General features: G+C 33.5%; 1 protein-coding gene across 2 annotated transcripts in view; it reads right to left on the reverse strand.

The window, feature by feature from the left end:
* The window catches only part of LOC129750639 (serine/arginine repetitive matrix protein 5), a 165,474-nt gene that overhangs the window by 100,978 nt on the left and 43,860 nt on the right, over window positions 1-20,636 (reverse strand). For both annotated transcript variants that reach the window (XM_055745637.1, XM_055745636.1), the window contains exon 2: window positions 15,588-15,618. The gene's annotated coding sequence lies outside the window, so the exon portion shown is untranslated. The remainder of the gene's footprint in view (window positions 1-15,587; window positions 15,619-20,636) is intronic.

The following is a 20,636-nucleotide window of genomic DNA, read 5'->3' on the forward strand; positions in this document are numbered from 1 at the left end:
TTATAAAGCTGATTTCTTATTGTATAGACATTGCGACAATAAACATTATTTTCAGAGTGATTTAAATAGCACTTATTCAGATATTTGTATTAAATAGTGCTATGGAAAGCGAATTTTTTTAATTAATAAATCTATATAACTTGAATTTTAAATTTAATTTATATTTAAAACCATCAATTAATTCTTAAACTTTTACCCTTTTACCCTTCAACCTCGATGATCGAAGTAAGCTGCGGTCGATTTTCTCTCACGGTTCTGATTTTTCGCGTTTCCAGTGGTTTTTCCAAGATAATTTTTATCCTCGATTTATTGTGTCAAAGTATCAACTTAAAGTGAAAAAACGCGGATTAAACGACATTTTTTTAGAAAATTGGTGGCTTTTGAACGAAGTGAAAGTTATGGCATTTGTCAATTTTTTGTTTATCATGCAGTGCGAGAATCGTGTTGACTTGTTGTTTTGCTGGGAAGAGAAAGTTTAATAGTGCTTAAAGGGTTATTTTCTTTAGGTTTAAGTGTTATGTTAGTGAAATAAACTAAACGGAATTCATTCATGATTCTTTTGAAAGTGTTTATTGAATATTTTAAAGAGCATGTCAAACCTAACGAGCCTCTATAAACAAAAGAGACGAAATGTCACGATTGGAATTTTCGATTTCCTGTCAGTGTCATTCCAATCGAGCAAAAGACTTGTCAAACTGAAAAATTTGGAATTGCGAAAGCGGCGGTAGCGAAAGTATTATCATTCATACCTGTAAACAAAGGGTAATCAAAACACAGTTTTTGAATGCTCTATTTCAATTACAAGCTAGATTCTCAAGGACTTATTTCTTGGTACTTAATTGGTAAGTTATGATTTTATTTAATGATAGATGTAGGATATTTTTTTTTATTTTGAGTTTTCATTGACTGCACAAGATGTTCCCGGAACAGCGGAGTCGAAATGGAAAGTTTACCAATGATAGTGGTGGATTCCAGTACAGAAAACCCCGAAAGATGGCAGAATGCGAGTAATTTCTCCCGTTTTTTTTTGTCGCAGTCGGGAACCGGAAGAAAAATATACTTTTAAATCCGGGGCAGGGTTTGTTAGAACAATTTTTTTGCCAAACACTCCATGATTGCACTTTTTTTAATTGATGACAATACCAAAAAAAGCTTGGTAGAACAGCAGACTAGATCAAAAACCACTTCCGAAAAAAAGTAAACGCAACAAAAATTGAAGTCATGTGAAGTTTGAAGCAAAGCAGTGTTTCGCTCAAATGAAAGCGGGGTTGCTAGATGATTTATACTTAAAAGGATCAGATTGCGTCTCTTTTGTTTTTATTACAGGCTCTTTAGTCAAGCCTACAAAATCGGGGATAAAATCTGATTGCTTTGATGTGTTTTTTGTTTGCTGGTTTGGTTCCGTTTGGATAGAGTGGCTCATTTTAATGATGTGTATAATAAAATGGGCCAAACAAATTTGTTTAGTATTTGAATTTACTTAAATGAAAATTGAGTACCACCTAAGGATTGCTCGAGGGTAAAATCAGAACAAAGCATATCCGAGTTGGAGTCATCAAGTTTATCCATGCTAAATATTTTAGTATTAAGATCTTTCAATATGAATCCTTTTGATAGTTTCTTCCTCACTAATTTAGCCATAAAAGATATAGTTTTTAAAATGGTAAAAAATGACGGGTTTTTTGCGAGTCAGTCATGCATGTGGACTTCCACAATTATTCCGCAAAATCTTTTGGAAGTACTGTGGTGGTACTAATTTTTTCTCTGTTCTTCCAATATTTATTTTCAAGAGCGAGTAAAGGCGCTATATCCAAGGTCGATGACCAGAGATGATGGTGCACAAAAATCCGAAACATGTAGTTTTATTAAACTTTCAGTAAAGTAATTTTAAAATTGCAATTTTTTAATTGATTCAACCTATACTGCAATGTTTTGGATTTCTGTGCAAAAAAAACCTCATTTCCACCCACAGAAGGGCGAATTCACATGGGCCACCATCAAGGAGCACAGTAAATTTTTACTACTCATCGGGATGCTGACAAGATCTAGCTGTGTATGTATCATAAGCATTTAATGGTATAACCTTCAACCTCGTATCTCATTGTTTAACCCAAATAAAGGTAAGGAATTTTAAACTGGATACAGAAACCAATAAAATTTGAAATCACAGCGCTAGAATTGTTTCTCAAATGTGGTAACTGGAGCTGATATTGACCTTTTCCATACTTAACAGATGAGTGATTTATGAGAAACTGGTATCCAAATGTAAATCAGATGTGTTTGGTGAAGAGGTTTCTAGTTGATAACAACGATTACTTGTTTGGTTTGGCGAGATCTAGTATAATTTGCTTCGTATAAAACGTGCTCCGTGTTCATAGAGGGGTTGGACATTTGGTTTAAAGCGCTGAAAAATATTAATGTTACAATCCGAATAGGTTTTTATGCCGAAAATCGTTAAGCTGAATAGGTGTTAGGTTGAATCATTGTTAGGCCGAATTAATTGTAATCAATAGAACGTTCGGCCGAACTAAAGATTAGTCGAATGTACGCAAGAAGGTCGAATAAATGTCGAGAAATTGAAGAATAACGTTACGGGTGACATTAGGGTGTCCCAAAATTGCATAAATTATGGGAATCTGGGGGCTCACCCTTCAAATGGTAGATTAGGATGTGCAGAACAAACTTTTGTATGGGGTCGACTAAAAAAAATCATGTTTAGAGGTTCCGCAAGCGCGATCTTTGAAAAAAGTCCACTTTCAAAAGATTTGATTTTAAATAAATTCTGGGTCCAAAAATTTTCATAAAATTTATATATTTTAGTTTTTTTTCTTTTGTTTGAGTTAAATACCACACGTAAAAAATGAAAAATTAACCAAATTTGTATCAAAATGTAAAACAAGCAAGCTATTTCCAAGAAAAAAAAATTTTTTGATCCAAAAATTTCGAATTCAACTGACCAAAATGTGTACCAAGTGTAAAATATTTTTGATACAAATGCCATCAAAAGATGCGAATTTTTGTGCACTTAAACTTTGCTGAACAAAACATGTTGTTTGTATCAATGTGTAAAGAGCTATTCACGGTTTAATCCTCAATAAAAAAAAAAACAAAATTTAGGATATTTTTTATTCAATTTATCAAATTTGTCTTAATAAATACCTACTTTAAAATCAAAATACTTTCAAAAAAAGACTTTGATGGTTTAAGGGATTCATCAGAAGGCCATTTGCCAAATTTGAGCGGAATCGAACAACAGGAAGGGGTTGCACTGAATCTCAAGTGTGGGAGGGATTCTGCGACATAGTGTTCTAAAGAAGCACAAAAAACTGGTTTTTCATCCTACATTTTTTTTTTTCTTATCAATCGATTGCTTGACTATGAAAATTTTATTAGAATTTCAGTTAAGACAAACATTTCACCTGAAGACTGCAACTCAATTGGACTTAAAACAAAACAGTTATGGCTGTTCAAAGATTGTGTTTTGGTTACAAATTGTCCTGTAAAACGTAATGAGTAAAATGTACTCATTGTGTGTTAAACGACAATTTGCCACAAAAATACAATCTTTGAACAGCCATAACTTTTTTGTTTTAAATCCAATCGAGTTGCAGTCTTCAGGTGAAATGTTAGTCTTAATTGAAATTTTAATAAAATCTACATAATCAAGCAATCCATTGGTAAGGAAAATAAATGTATGATGAAAAACTAGTTTTTTATGCTTCTTTAGAACACTATGTCTCAAAATCCCTTTCACACTTGAGATTCAGTGCAACCCCTTCCTGTTGTTCGATTCCGCTCAAATTTGGCATATGGCCTTCTGATGAATCCCTTAAACCATCAAAGTCTTTTTTTGAAAGTATTTTGATTTTAAAGTAGGTATTTATTAAGACAAATTTGATAAATTGAATAAAAATATCCTAAATTTTGTTTTTTTTTTTTATTGAGGATTAAACCGTGAATAGCTCAACATGTTTTGTTCAGCAAAGTTTAAGTGCACAAAAAATCGCATCTTTTGATGGCATTCGTATCAAAAATATTTTACGCTTGGCACACATTTTGGTCAGTTGAATTCGAAATTTTAGGATCAAAAATTTTTTTTCTTGGAAATAGCTTGCTTGTTTTACATTTCAATACAAATTTGGTTAATTTTTCAATTTTTTACGTGTGGTATTTAACTCAAACAAAATTAAAAAAATATAAAATATATCTGAGCCGATGTCCGCGAGTTCGAGCCCAAGAGCAAACATCGAGAACACAGTTGTACCGGATAGTTTTTCAATAACGATCCGCCAACTGCAACGTTGATAAAGTCGCGAATGCCATAAAGATGGTAAAACGACTATAATCGAAACAAAAAAAAATAAAATATATAAATTTTATGAAAATTTTTGGACCCAGAATTTATTTAAAATCAAATGTTTTGAAAGTGGACTTTTTTCAAAGATCGCGCTTGCGGAACATCTAAACATGATTTTTTTAGCCGGCCCCATACAAAAGTTTGTTCTGCACATCCTAATCTACCATTTGGAGCGTGAGCCCCCAGATTCCCAGAAGTTATGCAATTTTGGGACACCCTACTAGACATGTTATATTCTTACAGTTATAATATTTTAAGTTTTCATTCTTTTTCAAATGCCTCATGCGATTGAGAACTAGCGATGTGAACTCTCTATATTATTATCGCCTTCGTCTACTGCTGGACGCCCCTAAAGTGTCGTACACTTTCTCAAAGAAACTATTGTGGCTGGCTGGTTGCTTTACAACACAACGACGACGACGCCCGATCATGTGTACATAGTTGAATCGTCAAAAAGGTGAAAGGCTGATATCGCTCGACGACGACCGACGACGACGGCACCACGGTTAGGCCGTTGTATTGTAGGTATTTCATTGATGACGACGACGACGACGACGACGACAACGACTCCAACGGCTTGAGAGGCGAGGTTCCACTTCACCTGATTTTATACCGGCAACTTTCATTTGAGATACCTATTATTGGTATAAGGCAATAAAGTGCCGCTTCGAGGTGACTCCTTTTATTCATAACAACAAAACAAAACAAAAAAAAAATCCACCTCGATAAGAAATCCCACGCAGTTGATAAGGAGAAATTTTGAAGTAGGGGTATTAATAACCGGTTTGTGATATTTTTGTCAAAAACCCTTTGCAAAGTTTTTCAATCCACTTAAATTTCCTGAAAAAGTCAATGTATTGTCGAAGACCACAAATCATTTTTTTTAATAATATTTAAGGATCAATACTTTTTCCAAAATGAGAAAAAGAAGGCTAAAAATTGGAATGAGAATTAAAAAACGCTTAAACATCTTGCAAATTATTAGTTCTATAACTTAGAAAACTTACCAATGAATTGTTGACAAGACTGCTACTTTTTACAACATTGATAATCTTATCAAGTTATTTTACTTTATAAACACTGAACATGGATATTCAAATTGAAAAAGTAAAAGCAATTTACAACTCAGAAGTTGCTTACATATAAAAAAAATTTTAACAATGCTTTTCCAAAACCGACTGGATTCTCATGCCTTATCAATTCAAAAGAAAGTAAAGGTGAGTCTGGTGAGACGCAGTTCAAAGTATAGGGTAACGGACCAATTTTGGACCGCTTTGGGAAGTGGCTATACTATTTTCTGAATTAAAAAAGTACATGTTACAATTTTTGACTGCTTTATCTGTTCATTACAACGATCGAGACTTTTTCTATCGAAACATGTCGTCGTTTGTTGCAATATAACAAGATTTGAGCCTAAAAACTGATTTTTTCGATCATTACTCTGGTCGTTATTTTGGACCACCAGGTTTTTATTTTGGACCACCCTTTGGACCTATTTTGGACCACCCTTAAACATAATCTAAATTTTGCTATATTTACGACAGCGATTGATGCGCAGTTATGCGAATAATGCAGCAATTCTTTTCCTTTGTCATTCTTGTAGATAAGTTTGATTTGTTCACTTTAATTTGTTCCTGAACTAACTTTCTTCAACTTTTCCTTAGCCTCTATTTAGGCACACTTGTTTGTTGAAACTGTTACAAAAATTAAACTCGCTACATATTTGCCGATTTATTGTTGGTTTTTCCTCGGTTTTCTCCTCCTCCCCGGGGTTTATATTTCGTCTCTTCTACCTAACCAAGTATATTTTTCTTCTCGTTAATCATCGGTTGTAATCGAATGGTTGTAACCTTTAGACTAAAGTGTCAATAATTTATTATGAAGCATAAAAAATAATAACTTAATTAAAAAATCGTGAATGTTCACCTTTTTCATGTTTTTAAGCTTCTTTAAGCTGTTGCTTTTGACAAATGCTTATAAAACAGTTGCGATTAATGTGGATTGTAAGATCAACAAGGTTTAAAGTTCTGAAAGTAAGTTAAAACAATCATTGGCTTGGGTTTGTGTCATTTGAAATAAACACCGTTTAAAGGCGGGTTTGTGCCTTAGCTAGTTAATTGTATGAAATAATACCAAAATTCCAACCTTAATTTTTAGTAAGCGTTTAAAATAGTGTTCAAAATTCTTTTCATATCGTTGTTCTACGTCTTATTACATTCATGAACATTTAACATCAAGTTTAATACCCGGGTTATGTTGAGTGGTCCAAAATAAGTCCCTAAAGAATTTAGTAGGACCTATTTTCGACATGGGTAAATTTGGTATCAAAACAAGTTATTTTGGTTCTTCAAGCTTGCAAACTAGTTTTCAAGTGTTTTTTCATAGCTTTGAACATGTTTGTAGTTGTTAAATTCATCACAGCTAGGCAGAAAACTTCTTGAAAGTTGACTTCAATAATGGCACGTCCTCCTGAAATGGGCTTGATTCGGCTCAACTGTGAAAATTCAAAACTTCATTTTCAATTTTCTCTCCCTTATCATCTTATTTAAATTGAATGTTAGACACGATTAGGATCATAAGAAGTAGCTTTAACCATATCTGTTAAAAAAATCATGATTAAAATGTTTTATGAGGGAAATATTGGTAAAAAGCTGAAAGGTGGTCCAAAATATGTACCCGGTCCAAAATAAGTCCGTTACCCTATAGGTAGGTAATACAAAGCGTGAAAGCCCGCAAAGCTCAAGTCCTCCTCGGGGGTATCTGTGAGCAACAAAAATGTGCTATGAGGGAGCTTCCGTACCTTTGTGTATACAAAAAATTCATTGAATCAGTCAGTCATTTCTCCGCGCCGGTACTTTGAAACTTGCTGGCTGATATCCGAAGGTAGGCAAGTACCTGATTGAGGTCACCAAAGCCACTCGTTGAAAGTGTTTGATGAACGAGCGTCTTACTGGTAATGAAGAATGCCATAGACAAGGTGGCGTTATTTGTCAATGATACTTTGTGAGCTTTTTAAACTGAAAGCGTTTTGTTCTTTCGATGATTATTTTGTGCTGTTAAAATGCAAAGCATTTCCGGTTGATGTTACTTTCATGAATACATGAAGCGCTAAAACTATTTTACACTATTCCAGTTCAAGAAAAATATATAAATCGTGAAAAATTATTTTCTTATATAAATTTGAAATCATATTTCTGAGAATACAGGGAGAGTATTTAGCGAGCTAATTTTTTTTTTTAATATTTTCCTGAAATGAACCTGGTGTAGAAAAACTGAAATAGGTTAAAATCTAACTGAGATGAAACAACGAAATTGAGTGAATTCACGTCACAAAATTTAATTATTGTAATATTTTATAGGGGAAATATGCGATGCAAGCTGAATTGGCCCTTCAGATGGTCGGATTTTATTTTCAAAACAAAATCAAAATTATTAAAAACAGTAGTAATTTTAACGTTTGATTCCTCAATATGTTGATATTTAAGTGGGAGGCAAAATAAGAAAATAGTTTGAAAAAAAAATTGATAGTTTAAAATTGAACAAGTCGGAATAATATAAAATTTTAAAATGGTACACAAAATTTGAAGGCCGTAAAGGATATTGTCTAACGGGGCATCATACAACAGCGGGGTTAGATGCAACATTTATATAATACCACACTGGATCAATTTTAAATTTAATGTATTGTAATAAAGTTATCTTTTATTGATTACAAAAATAAAGCTAGTTTTTTAAATTTTTTTATATTTATATAAAATTTGAAAAATCGAGCAATAAATGTACAAATTTTAAAATTTTTCGATGCCGTAAAAAACTTTACACAGTATGACGGATTGGCTAGATAATATTACCTACAAACATTATACTGGTTTCTTCATGCTATATCAACACTGTTGGTGTGAACATATTTTTCGAGCGATCACTCAATTTTTTTAAACAAATATTTTTATAATTCAGTTAGGTGTCTGGGCTAAAATGCAAATCAAACAAACACCTTGTTAATCTCGTTTCCATGTCCTGGAATATGAATGTTTTGCAACACGCGTTTGTAAACATTGATATTTCATTCAACCAAACATTTATTTTTAAGATTTCAGCTCGTAGAATTTTTCGTAGTATTTTTTAACCCCTTAATGTATGCAACATCCTTATTTTCAGAAAAAATGTAAAAATTCGTTTTTACAGAACTAAAAACAACTGCAATTGGTGTTTTCGTGTGTAATGGTTTAATGCATCGCAAATATATTAAAAACTATAAATTTTCATACGTGTTCATGAGACTTTTCATAAAAAACGAAGCTTGTTGCAAGTTACCCCATTTTCAAAAGAGGCTGAAAATCGCATGTTTTTAGAAAATTCACGAAAATAGCTTAAGAAACTAATCATTTTTCTAACTACGCCAATTTGATGTCATATCATCCTTAAATTTTTGATGTATAAGGGGTAGGATTAACTGTGAACATAAGTTTTTAGAAGCCATTGAAGTTGAAAATTGTTGCATGTCGCCCCAGTTGGCGGTAGTTCATAATAGCTTGAAAATTCGTGACGTGAAAACCCTGCTGTGTTTGAACTGTGTTAAATCACGTCGCAGCTTTAAAGAGGCTTAATTTTGTTTCTTGTTGTTCTATCAGAATGCAATTTGTGGGTAGTTGGTTCGTTTACAATTGTTCTAAGAGATTGATATACAATTTCCACAGTGATAACAGGAAATTAAAATGATATGTACTCAATAGATAATGGTTAATTTTAGCGTGAATTCACATCACAAAAATAACCGATCACAACACTAACACTTTACTTTTTTTTTAATGATCAAATCATATTCATTTTAAAGGAAATTCAATTTGCGACCGTTTGCTACTATTTATTTTATTCTGGCCTCTAGAATGAAAACAATTCATAGAAGTGGAATGTGTCATATGCATGTGTAAATAAAAGAAAAGTTTTGTGCTAAACAAAATTTAAACAAACAAAAAATAAATAGGAATTCATATAAAAACATGAAGTCCGAATTTCACGCCAAAATTCAATAACTTTATCCTGTAATAGGTTATTTCTTCGTTCATCCTAGATTTTGTCTGGATTTATTAGATACCATTAACCGAAAAATAGCAAAGAAAAATCTCAAATTAATGATTGTATTTTTTAATGTTTGTTAATTAATTAATCGGCCTCATCGGTGAAAAATGATGTCCTTTTAAGAAAGAACATTCAAGATTTGGAAATTTCATAGACGGATAGAAAATTAGAAGAAACGAAAGATGACGAGAATGATCGAGTAGTATTTTATTTAGGAGCTTCGACCTCCTATACCAAATTTTGGTTCAGCACAGGTCAACTACTATGAAGTGGTATACAGATAAATAAATTAAGGAAGCTTATCTGACTTCAAGTTTCCGCTTGTCGGTAGAACCACTAATGTGTTAAGTGCCTAATATTGTGCGGAGAGTGGTAGTAGATTCAATTCTATTCTTATCTGGCTAGGCTTCGACCAGACCGAACTGAGCGCCATGAGAGAATTTTGAAACAACAGAAATTGAATTCCGAGTAACTCATGTTTTATATAAAAAAGCGAATATGACTGACTGAAAAGAGTTTCTAGAACTATTAACACAGAGAACAGACGTACAAGCTCGAACAAAAAATCTTCAAAAAAGTGTGTAAAATTTCAAATGCTGACATCCAAAAAATACGTTAAAAATTGACTTGAAACAGTGCCATCTATTGCGCCGTTTAAGAGTTACAAATGAAATTTTCAAGTGACCAGTTTTCGAAAAGGCGCAATCGTATATGACCTCATTAACAATTAAACTAATGCTGCTTAAAATAGACGGGTTCAATTCATTGCTAGTTGAATGGAATAAGAGTTATTTATGCCTGGAGAGAATTTCACATCCTTCATTTTAAACGGTTTTTACATATTAATGTTTTTCGGTGACTGTAACAACTTTTTTTTATTATAAAATTTACGTAACGTTTAGGGATACTTTTCTTCTTCACCCATCATCACATTTCCCCCAGAATAACCCGAAACGTTACGTTAATAAAAATTTAAAAAAAAAAATATTGTTTCACTCATTGAAAAAAGTCATTATTTACTGAGGCAGTCCAAATAGCTTACAGTTTAACAATAAGTTTGTGCCCTTCTTAAGCGGTTATCGCCATAGTACGAATCGGCTATGCAGTCAATTAGGAACATTCTTGTCGATCAGTCTTACCCATCAGAACCGATTCACTTCTCGAAGCGGGTTACTTTCAAGTATCACTTTTGCATACCATTGTCCAAAATTCAGCACTTGTAGCTTAAATTAAATAGCGATTAACTTTAAAGATATTTTTCCGTTATGCAACTGGACGAAAGTGTTACGAAACTTTAACAGCAATTTTCTTGAAACATGCCAAACAGTTCATACGACCTGATCAAAACTGATCAAAATTTTGTTTTTTTTTCTCAGTTTGGTTTTGACAGTTCTCTTCGTTGTGTTTGGGGACATCTGGTGGCCCAGCCAAAAAACAAAAATTGGTGCAAAACGATCGTTGGAAATTTTACACAAGTTTCGTGAGCTAGCTTGTACGTCTGTTCTCTGTGATATTAATAATCGATTCTGGTTCATAAACATCAAAGATTTCGTCTCGAGATGAAATTACAGAGGCTGGCACACATAAAAATCCACTTTCATGTTAAATCTTAAAATGTCGATATTTTCAGCTTCTTTAAGAATTTCAAAGAGTTCGTTGGACAGCTGGCAACTTAAATTCAATATTCAAAAACAATGTTATAACAATATTCAAAAACGTAAACAAACTCTCAATGGAATTCATTTTGGAGAGATGGCAACGCTTTTTATAGATATTTAGTTGAAATATTTTTGAAAACTTACTTCTTTAGAATTTTAGCTTATGTTTGATCATTTTTGAATAATTTTCAACTATCACTATCAAATAAGTCAACCCGATCTGAAATAACTAGTAAAGCAACTAAGATATGGTCAAAACTAATTTGCATGTTTTTTTAACGGTCGGACTATTTTATGAAAATTATCTAAAAATGATCAAACTTTAGCTTAAGTTATAAGGAAGTACTTCTTCGAAAATATTTCAACTAAACATTCATAAAGCAAGTTAAACTCAATAGCTTCCTTATCTGCTTATCAGATAAACAATACGTTGTTTGATAACAGATATACGCGTGAAATAAAAATTCATGTTTTAGAAGACTGATCCCAAACTTTTGGACGATAACTTAAATAGTAGTCTTATATATAAAAAATGGAAGCGTTTTCTTTGTAACACCATCACGTATAAACGGACGGTCGAAATGAAGTGAAATTTGGTATCCGAGGGGTTTTCGGGTCAGAGATGGTTTGTATAATAGTTTCAAATATCTCACTTTTTATGGAAGGGGGGTCCCCATACAAAATTATCTTTTCTTCACATCTTATAAATAAAAATGGAGGCGTTTTCTTTGTAACGTCATCACGTATGAATGGTCGATCGAAATGAAGTGAAATATGGTATCCGAGGGTTTTTTGGGTCAGAGATGGTTTGTATAATAGTTTCAAGAATCTCACTTTTTATGGAAGGTGGTTTGGGGTTTGAGTTTAAAGTTCAGTTTCTGGAAAATGTCCGAGCTTAAAGCTAAGTTTAGGAAATATAAACTCAACATATACTTTTTGTCAAAAACATGCAAAGAAGGTTTTTCTCACGATGACCGAATGGTACGGCTCACCTTCTCTTGATTATTTACTGTGTCCTGTACCGGTGCCGCCATGTTCCACGCGCCGGATTCCAAACTCGACAAATTGCTCAATTGCTTATTTATTACATTTCCTACATATATCGCATCAGAATGGTCACTCAATTACTAAATTTCTTATTGAAAACAACATGCCCAGCTCGGGGATCGAACCCCGACCTTCGTAGTGAGAATCGAACACGCTACCACAAGACCATGCCTACATGTTGTTCTAACTGAAACTAAAAATCGAAGTGGTGTTTTGATTTTGAAAGCACATCAATGCACTTTTTGTGAATTATCAAATCCCGTTTTGATCACTTTTGTGCACTTTATGTGACTTACAAAATCCCGTATTGAGCACTTTTGTGCCCTTTATGTGACTTAAATCCCGTATAACGTAGGTATAGATCACTTTTGCAACTTTCAAGTTCGTTAATGAGTACATAAAGTTCACGAAAGGGAATTGGGCAAAACTAGTCACATACAACGTACATATTAATCACTTTTGCAACTTTCAAGTTCATTAATGAGTACATAAAGTTCACTAAAGGGAATTGGACAGTTGATTCTCTTTGTCAGCCAATATGTAACTTTCAATGTCTTCATTCAAGTGAATATGTAACTTTTTATGAAATGAATTTGCGGCTTTATCGGTGAGGGTTAAAGAGTTGAGATGAAAGACGGATAGAAGATCAGAAGAAAATTCTAAGGTGGTGAAAAGAGCGAAGAGCATTTGAAATAGAAACTTGACCACATGCTAAATTCTTTGTCCCGCATCAATAAACTGTATTGAAGAAGTAGTACCCAGTAGAGAAGGCACTACATTTTTCGATACAGTAAATTATGGATGGTTCGACCGCCATGTGAGTGTGCACATGTGCCGAACGGACAAAAAAATTTAGCATGTGGTTGCTCTGTTAAGTCTTCTATTGTGCGATATCCATAATTAACTGTATCGAAAAATGTAGTTCCTTCTCTATTGGGTACTACTTCTTCAATACAGTTAATTGATGCGGGACAAAGAATTTAGCATGTGGTCAAGCTTCTATTTCAAATGCTCTTCGCTCTTTTCACCACCTTAGAATTTTCTTCTGATCTTCTATCCGTCTTTCATTTCAACTCTTTAACCCTCACCGATAAAGCCGCAAATTCATTTCATAAAAACAAATTCACGGCGATTTCTCCTCTTAAAATAATATGAATATGTAACTTTTGGTTGCTTGGGTTATTTTCCTCAGGTTCTGACTCTTTAAAAAAAAACAAAATTTTTTGGATTTTGAAAAATCGTGAGCCACTAGATCCCAAAATTGATTGACCAAAAAACATGTAAAGTTTATGTGTTGACCCAAAACTGTTATTTCATAATTCATTTCGATAATTCAAAGCAATTTCAGATGATGAAATAAAAAAGAGAGTTGTGAATGACCGAATAGATTCAAAAACCTGGCTCGTGAACTTTTTGGCAAAAGTCCTTATTTAGGATGGACAAAATATTTTTCATAACTTTTCATTTGGCATAAGAAAACTTTACAGATAGGAAAAACGTATTTTAAGTTCTAAATGTGTATAAAAACATAAAAATATATCTAGGTGGCCAAGATGTCTGACCCACGATTCCCCACAAGCTATGATTTGGAAATTGGTTGCGTTTGTGTGATTTTTTAATGTTTCATAAAAAAAAATCCTTTTCCACGTGAAAGAACATGACAAAACTAAGATCATAGGCGTATGAGCATATTTTTGTTATAAACTTTAGGTTCCCCATCGATGCAATTAGCGTGTGCTCGTTTAAATATGTAAGTAGAGTGGAGTAAGTGGAGATGGATTAGGCACACGCTACGAAGAGATGAGAACGAGATTTGCAGAGAGGCGCTTGAATTGAATCCAGAGGGACATCGAAGGAGAGGCAGACCCAGAAGCTCGTGGCGGCGAAGCCTAGCCGCCAAAGTCCGAACTGTCGACGAAGATCTTGACTAACACTAAGTGGAGACGCTGGCTCCGGATAGTCAACAGTAGAGGTCTTTTACCACGGCCCTATGCACCGGAGGATCGGCGCGGGAACATTAAGTAAGTAGAAGTACACATCTGAGATATTCAGAGTGACCCATGGCCCACGTTACCTCACTCTATCCTACCACCCGGCCTCCGATACCCCCACCTGTCAAGTTTCATGAGAATCGAATAAGTAGTTTCCGAGTCTATAAAGAACAGACAGACAAAAATTCATTATTATGTATAAGGTGAAAGGGGATACTTGAATCCATTTTCTTATTTTCATCATACCTTTTTGGAAAAATATTGAAGATCACCGTCTTGCATTTTCTGACAGCATGTGATTTCAAGTTTATATGCTGCAAAAGTTAAATCGATACATGAACCCGTAGCTAAACAAGAAGCGTTTTCGTGGGACTAAAATATAAAAAAGATTTGAAGATCTTTATAAAAAAGATTTGACACTTTTTATTAGTGTCAGACCAAAAGAAATCCGAAAGTTCGTCTAGTGCCCTATATTCATTGCATACTTTAAGCGCAATTATCTAATTTTAAGATAAAAGCACCTTTGTGAGCCCCTTTTATCAGGAAATTATTGGATGCATAAAAGTCATTTGATAAATATTAATCATTTCAGTAGCATTTTTATAGTAGTTTTTATCCCTAAATGTATGCAACACACTGATGCTTTTTCTTTGAAAACATTATTGATAGAAAACATAATTTCAACAAAACAAAAAATAGCTGCAACTACTGCAATTACTAATGCGTAATGACATCACAAATACATGAAAAGCTATAAATTTCAAAACGTTTTCATTTGATTATGTATTAAAAATGAAGTTTTTTGCAATTTACCCCTTTTTCTTAGTAGGGTGAAAATCGCATGTTTTTGTAAATTAACTAATATTTTTTCTGATAACGTCAATTTGATGTCCCATCAATCTTATAACTTTTGATATACAAGTGATATGACTATCTGCTTACATTAAGTTTTTAGAAGCCATTGAAGTTGAAAAGTGTTGCATGATGCCCCAGTTGACGGTAAGTACCTAATTGATTTTCTGAAGTTCGACGATTCATCCATTTATCGTGAACTATCAGATAAAAAGTTTCGCTTATAATTAGTTCCGCTAACTAAACACAGCTAAATCTTTTAAACACCATTCAGAAACATAAAAAAATATCGTTCCATCCTCAATATTTAATATAGCCATTGATTCATTTGATCAAATTTCAGACAAACGAAGGTGTAGTTTTGCTCTGGTGTCATTAAATTCCTACATTTATTTTGTTAAACTATACAAAATCTGTATTCATTACGTTTTTTTTTAATTAGTAGAATTTATAACTGAAACAAGTAATCAAAAAATGCATATTATTTTTTTTGGTTTTCGAAAACTTTCAGACCTCTCAGTGATACTTATGATTGATAAAGATTTATTGCACTGGTATAATGTAGGTTTTTCAATTCCAGAGAATACGAGGAAATGATATTACCTTCTTATCAACAATCGGTCAACATTAAAATCTGAAAATAGAAAAAAAAAAAAAAAAAGACATTAGTCGACTTCATCAAGTTGATCTCCAAAATTATTGTTACCAAATCTACCCTCCTCATCAGTGCAATATCAATAGGATCTATAGGATACTTTTCACTTTATGCTTTAAGCATTATAGTAACTTGTATAATGATAATCACTCATAAAATGCTTGAGTTTATTTGATTGATATAAGTTCATATAGATGAATGAGAAGGTAGAAGGTGAAATGAAGTTAAAGAATACAAAATAAATCAATGGCCTCGTCGACAAAAGTAAAACAAAATAAAGTTCTTCGCATTATCAACAAAATTAAACTAATTTAACATCTACGATTTATATTTGAAAATGACTAAAATTGTTCCAAAAAGCCATGTAAGATTCAGAAGTTGTTTCTGGTCGGAGAAATTTGTCTCCACTCTCGAATTTGTGAAAATTTGTTGTTTGCGGTGTACTGCAACAGCCGGCAAATTTCACATTACCCTTTTGCCTACAACAGGTCAAGATTCCTTAATCAAGGTTTTTTTTTTCTTCGAAATGGCAAATGCTATAACCGCCAGCAGCCATTACATATCACTACTCTCTCGGCCTAGAAACCTGTTCCACCGGGCGGGCAGGTCGCTTGATCAGTCGGTCTTTTGGCTGGCTTGTTGGCCATTCACGCTGGCGCTGCCTCTGCACAGAGGGGTGAAAGAAAGTTTTCACTCTCACTTGGGACGTCGTCGTCATTCCGTCATGGTCCGTCGTCGTACAGGTTCCATCGATAATCCTTCCTCAAAAAAAAAAAAATACTTCACCAAAGCTGCACAATCGAGCCGATTGTTTCATGACTGGGTGTCTTGAAAAGAAGCCTAATGAGTTATTTTTAAGACACTCGAGAACGGATTATTTCCGGTATTCCGTATCATATTTTTACAGTAACATCTTCATGGAAAAGAAGACAAAAGCGTTACGTGAGGGGTCTCAATTGTAAACAACCTTCAAACTAATAAAAAAAAACTAATTTAAATTTCTTCCCAAAAGGCACCCAAAAAGAAACAGAGATACCTAGTTCCTGTACAAAGAGTGCGAGCTGTGCAGCCTCCAGGCTATGAGCTCTGTCTGTGTCGTGGATAAATTTACGCGAAATCGGGCGTTGTATCTCCCTGAGTCAGGTAAAAAATTCCATAACAAATATGCAGTTATTCTCCGCCATTTTCACCACAAGTGCAAAACCGCCCATCATGCCAATCGATGAGTGCATTTCTTTTTTATTATTTTTTTTTTTTGCATTTCGATTACAGCATTCTTACAAAGTAGGTACTGCTCTGGATGGGAATACTTTCGATTAGAATGACTCTTCAAATATCGTAAAGCTATAGGTATTATCCATCGAAGTAATATTGATATGACTTGAACCATCTCAGAAGATTTTCTTTAAAATGGGTTCAGATGCAAACTATTTTTAAAAAGGTGGTTTGTCATGCAGAATAATTTCTCATGTTTTTTAACAAGGTGCTCCTATACTAAATTCATAGAAAAAATGACAGAACTCATACAATTTTAACAGATATTTGTGGAATCTTGTACACATATAAATTTTGACATGACAAAGCGATTTATTGTGATCTTCCCAATTTGAAATACAAGGGGTCCCATACAAAATCAACATTAAGTTTGATACAACCTGATCAAATTTCATGTAATGTTGATAAAATTTTAGAAACAAGTATGATTTAGAATAAAAAGATGATTTATTTTACAGATGGACTCTTCCCATATTCTATACGGGGGTTGCCACCCATACGGCAGAACACGGATAAATTGCAAGTGATTTTTATCAAATTTGGAACGCACGTAATTTACTACGTGACAAGATAATTTGTTGTAACTGAAAAAATCCTTTTTTTAACCGGGGGCTTCCATACAAAATCCATATGAAAATTATAAAGGCCTGTTTTAACAAAACAAGACGAATAATTTTATCGAATATCTGTCTCTTGTGAAACTGAAATCAGTATAAATTTACAATACGCTTTACAGACTTAATAAATGACGTGGAAAACTAAAGATTAACCCCAGTATTAACCCAGTACCAATATGGGAATCGAACCCATGTTATCAGTGGACCATCGATAACCGTCTTACCACGCTACCCACTTGACCACTAAGACGTAATTTTAAGAGATTTCAATCAGATTTGGACCTGATTTTTTAACTATTGTCAGCTTTGGAACAGTTGAAAAGTTTGTTTTATCGAATTGGGAACACAAATAAAATTCACATAACCAGCTGATTTAGGTACCTCTGCTTCTTACACATTGGGGTCCTTGAAAGTTCCGATACAACTCGAAAGATGTTGAGTGATTTTCTAAAATTTTCGTAAAAAAAAGTTTTAAGAATCGGTTTAAACGATATTCATTTAATATTAATAATATATTTTTATATTAAGAGATAATTCATTACACTGAATAGGAAGGGAGCTTTCCCATACAAAATCGAGTTCAAATGTGATACAACTCAAACAACTTCCATACAATTTGATCTGCATTCTGCATCTGAATTCTGTATTGAAAGGTATCGTAAAAAATATAATTGATTTTTATAAATTTGGTACACAAGCAAGTTTTGACACAGAAAGATAATCTGAAACCAAAATAAAACTAAATCCACTTCGGGAAAGTTTTTTTCTAGGTGGATGCTAGAGGGAAATAATTCCTTTTATGCTGTTGGAGATTACAACGATGATTCACCGACGACGCAACAATGGATTTTATTTGATTAAAAACATACTTCAATGTTCAACGGAAGTTCAGTTTGTTTTGCGGAATTAATTTTTCTCTAAAAATGTTAAGATCACGCTCAACGAGATTGACATATGTATTTTACAATTTTTTGACAATACTATCCATTTGAAAGAACGCTTTCGTTATTCAACTGCAGGTAACATGAAATGCTTCCTCTTAGTTGTTAAGCAAAGCTTTAAGGAAGTGTTCAACGATTTCTTAATACAGAGTAGAACTAAGTTTACCAAATCCTAAACCTCATACCTACTATATATAATGTTCTGCTAAGAATTGTAACTTGGCAGATGGTATTATATTACGCCTAAAGTGGTGAACTCTTAATTGCGTGAGTAATAACCTGTTGGCGCATTTTCTGCAAGATTGCCTAAATAATATTTAAATATTTAAATGATGAGATTCAGATACACATAAAACACTCAAAACAGTTTTATTCCATGTCTGCGAGATTGATTTAATTGGAAAACACTATCACTATTTTTTTAGTGAAAAATGGAAATTCAATTCAAATTGATGGTTTTCTGGATCTTCTTTGTCCTCAGGAAACAATGTTAAATGGGAGAAAATGTACCTACGCTTAGGTTGATTCTTAAAGCTAATCTCCTGCAGCTTCAATTCGAATTCCAGAAAAAAAAATCGGGAATTGTATGACTGATTTGGTTCCTTAATTTTTACATCACAGACAACATTTATTTGTTATAAATAGCCATCGGTGACAATTAAGGTACGATTTGACAATACAAAAATAATTCTTCTTCTGTGAGGCTGTTCAATTCCACAAAATGCATCACCTTAGCAAAGCTGTGGCCGGGGGCTGAAAGAGCAAGTTTTGAAAGAAATATTCAAAAATTGTCCAGAAACTGTCAAGAATAACCAACCCTCTGGCAACTTGACAGTTCGGTCGAGTTTCGTGTGTCTGTTTCAAAATCGTAGATGTCGCATGTGTGCCGCTTGTTTACATACTTTTTGAGTCATGCTTATGGAAAGGGCACACTATTAAATGTTGTGCGAATCAGGCAAATTCATAGCTTTCGAATGAATAAAAAAAAGTTTTAACCGAAATTTTTAATCTTATTCAATATTCTACCGATTTATTCATTGTGTAGGAACAGTTTTTCTTTAACACTAGAAAAACCGCACCAGTCAAAATGACTGGTTGGACACTTTGTATGTTGAATATCTTTTAAATACTTCGCTTTAAAAATTCGCAAAAAATACGACTTTTCATGAATTTTGAATCTCTACAAAACTGTGTATTTTTTATTTTACTAGCTCTTTTAATAAGCGAGATAAATTTCGCCATGGACACTCGGACCGTGACCAGTCAAAATGACTGGTAAAATTCACAGCCCTATAACTCAAACATGATAAATTTTTGTTCGCATGCTTTTGGTTTCATTTGCAACCTACATTCAAGACAAAGAGCCCTAAGTGATTTATGGTAGGCAGAAGTGTGTCTTTCGTTATGAAATTATTGATTTTCGATTCGAAGTCATGAAAATTTTTCAGGAAAAATTCTTGGATTAGCCGCTGTGTGGCGCTTCAAGCACTCGACTCTAAATTTTTTTGGTCTGTTTTGTTGTCCAACTATAATCGAACTTTTTGTCAAAATTTGGCGAAATTTCATCAAGATTTGTAAAAGTTATGTTAGATTTAAAACATGTCCATTCGCGTAATCAAGTAGTTTTAGGTGATAAATTTGTTTTATACTAAACTAGAATGAGTAAAATAATTATGAATTGTGTACTAATTTATTCAAATTTGAAGACAAAAGCTATGAAACTGAATAATTTAAATGATATTTAAACATGAGTGCACGGAATATTTTTTATAGGTTGGTTATCAACCATGGGTGCACGGATTCACCGCAGTTTCTGCCCAAGTATGTGTTTACATGCATTCTTAGATTATTAGGTTTGACAAATTTCCAATGTAAGTTCACTTACAGGTATTCCGGCCCTCGTGTATATACCTGGCCAGCTGGCAACTGATTGAACATTCTTATTGAACATTCCTATTATAAGAGGAAACACATCTTACCTATCGGCAACTTATGGGGTTTGCACCCAAGAGTTTTCTTGCCGATACCGGGAATCGAACTCCGTACGCCTGGCATACCAAGACCAGACTCGCACAAGCCTATCTGATAGACCACATCGGCGCTAAGATATTTCAACATGGGTGTATGGCTGTAAATTTGCCGTTGTAAAATATATAGAAATAAT

Source organism: Uranotaenia lowii, chromosome 3 (genome assembly GCF_029784155.1).
Source record: "Uranotaenia lowii strain MFRU-FL chromosome 3, ASM2978415v1, whole genome shotgun sequence".
NCBI lineage: Eukaryota > Metazoa > Arthropoda > Insecta > Diptera > Culicidae > Uranotaenia > Uranotaenia lowii.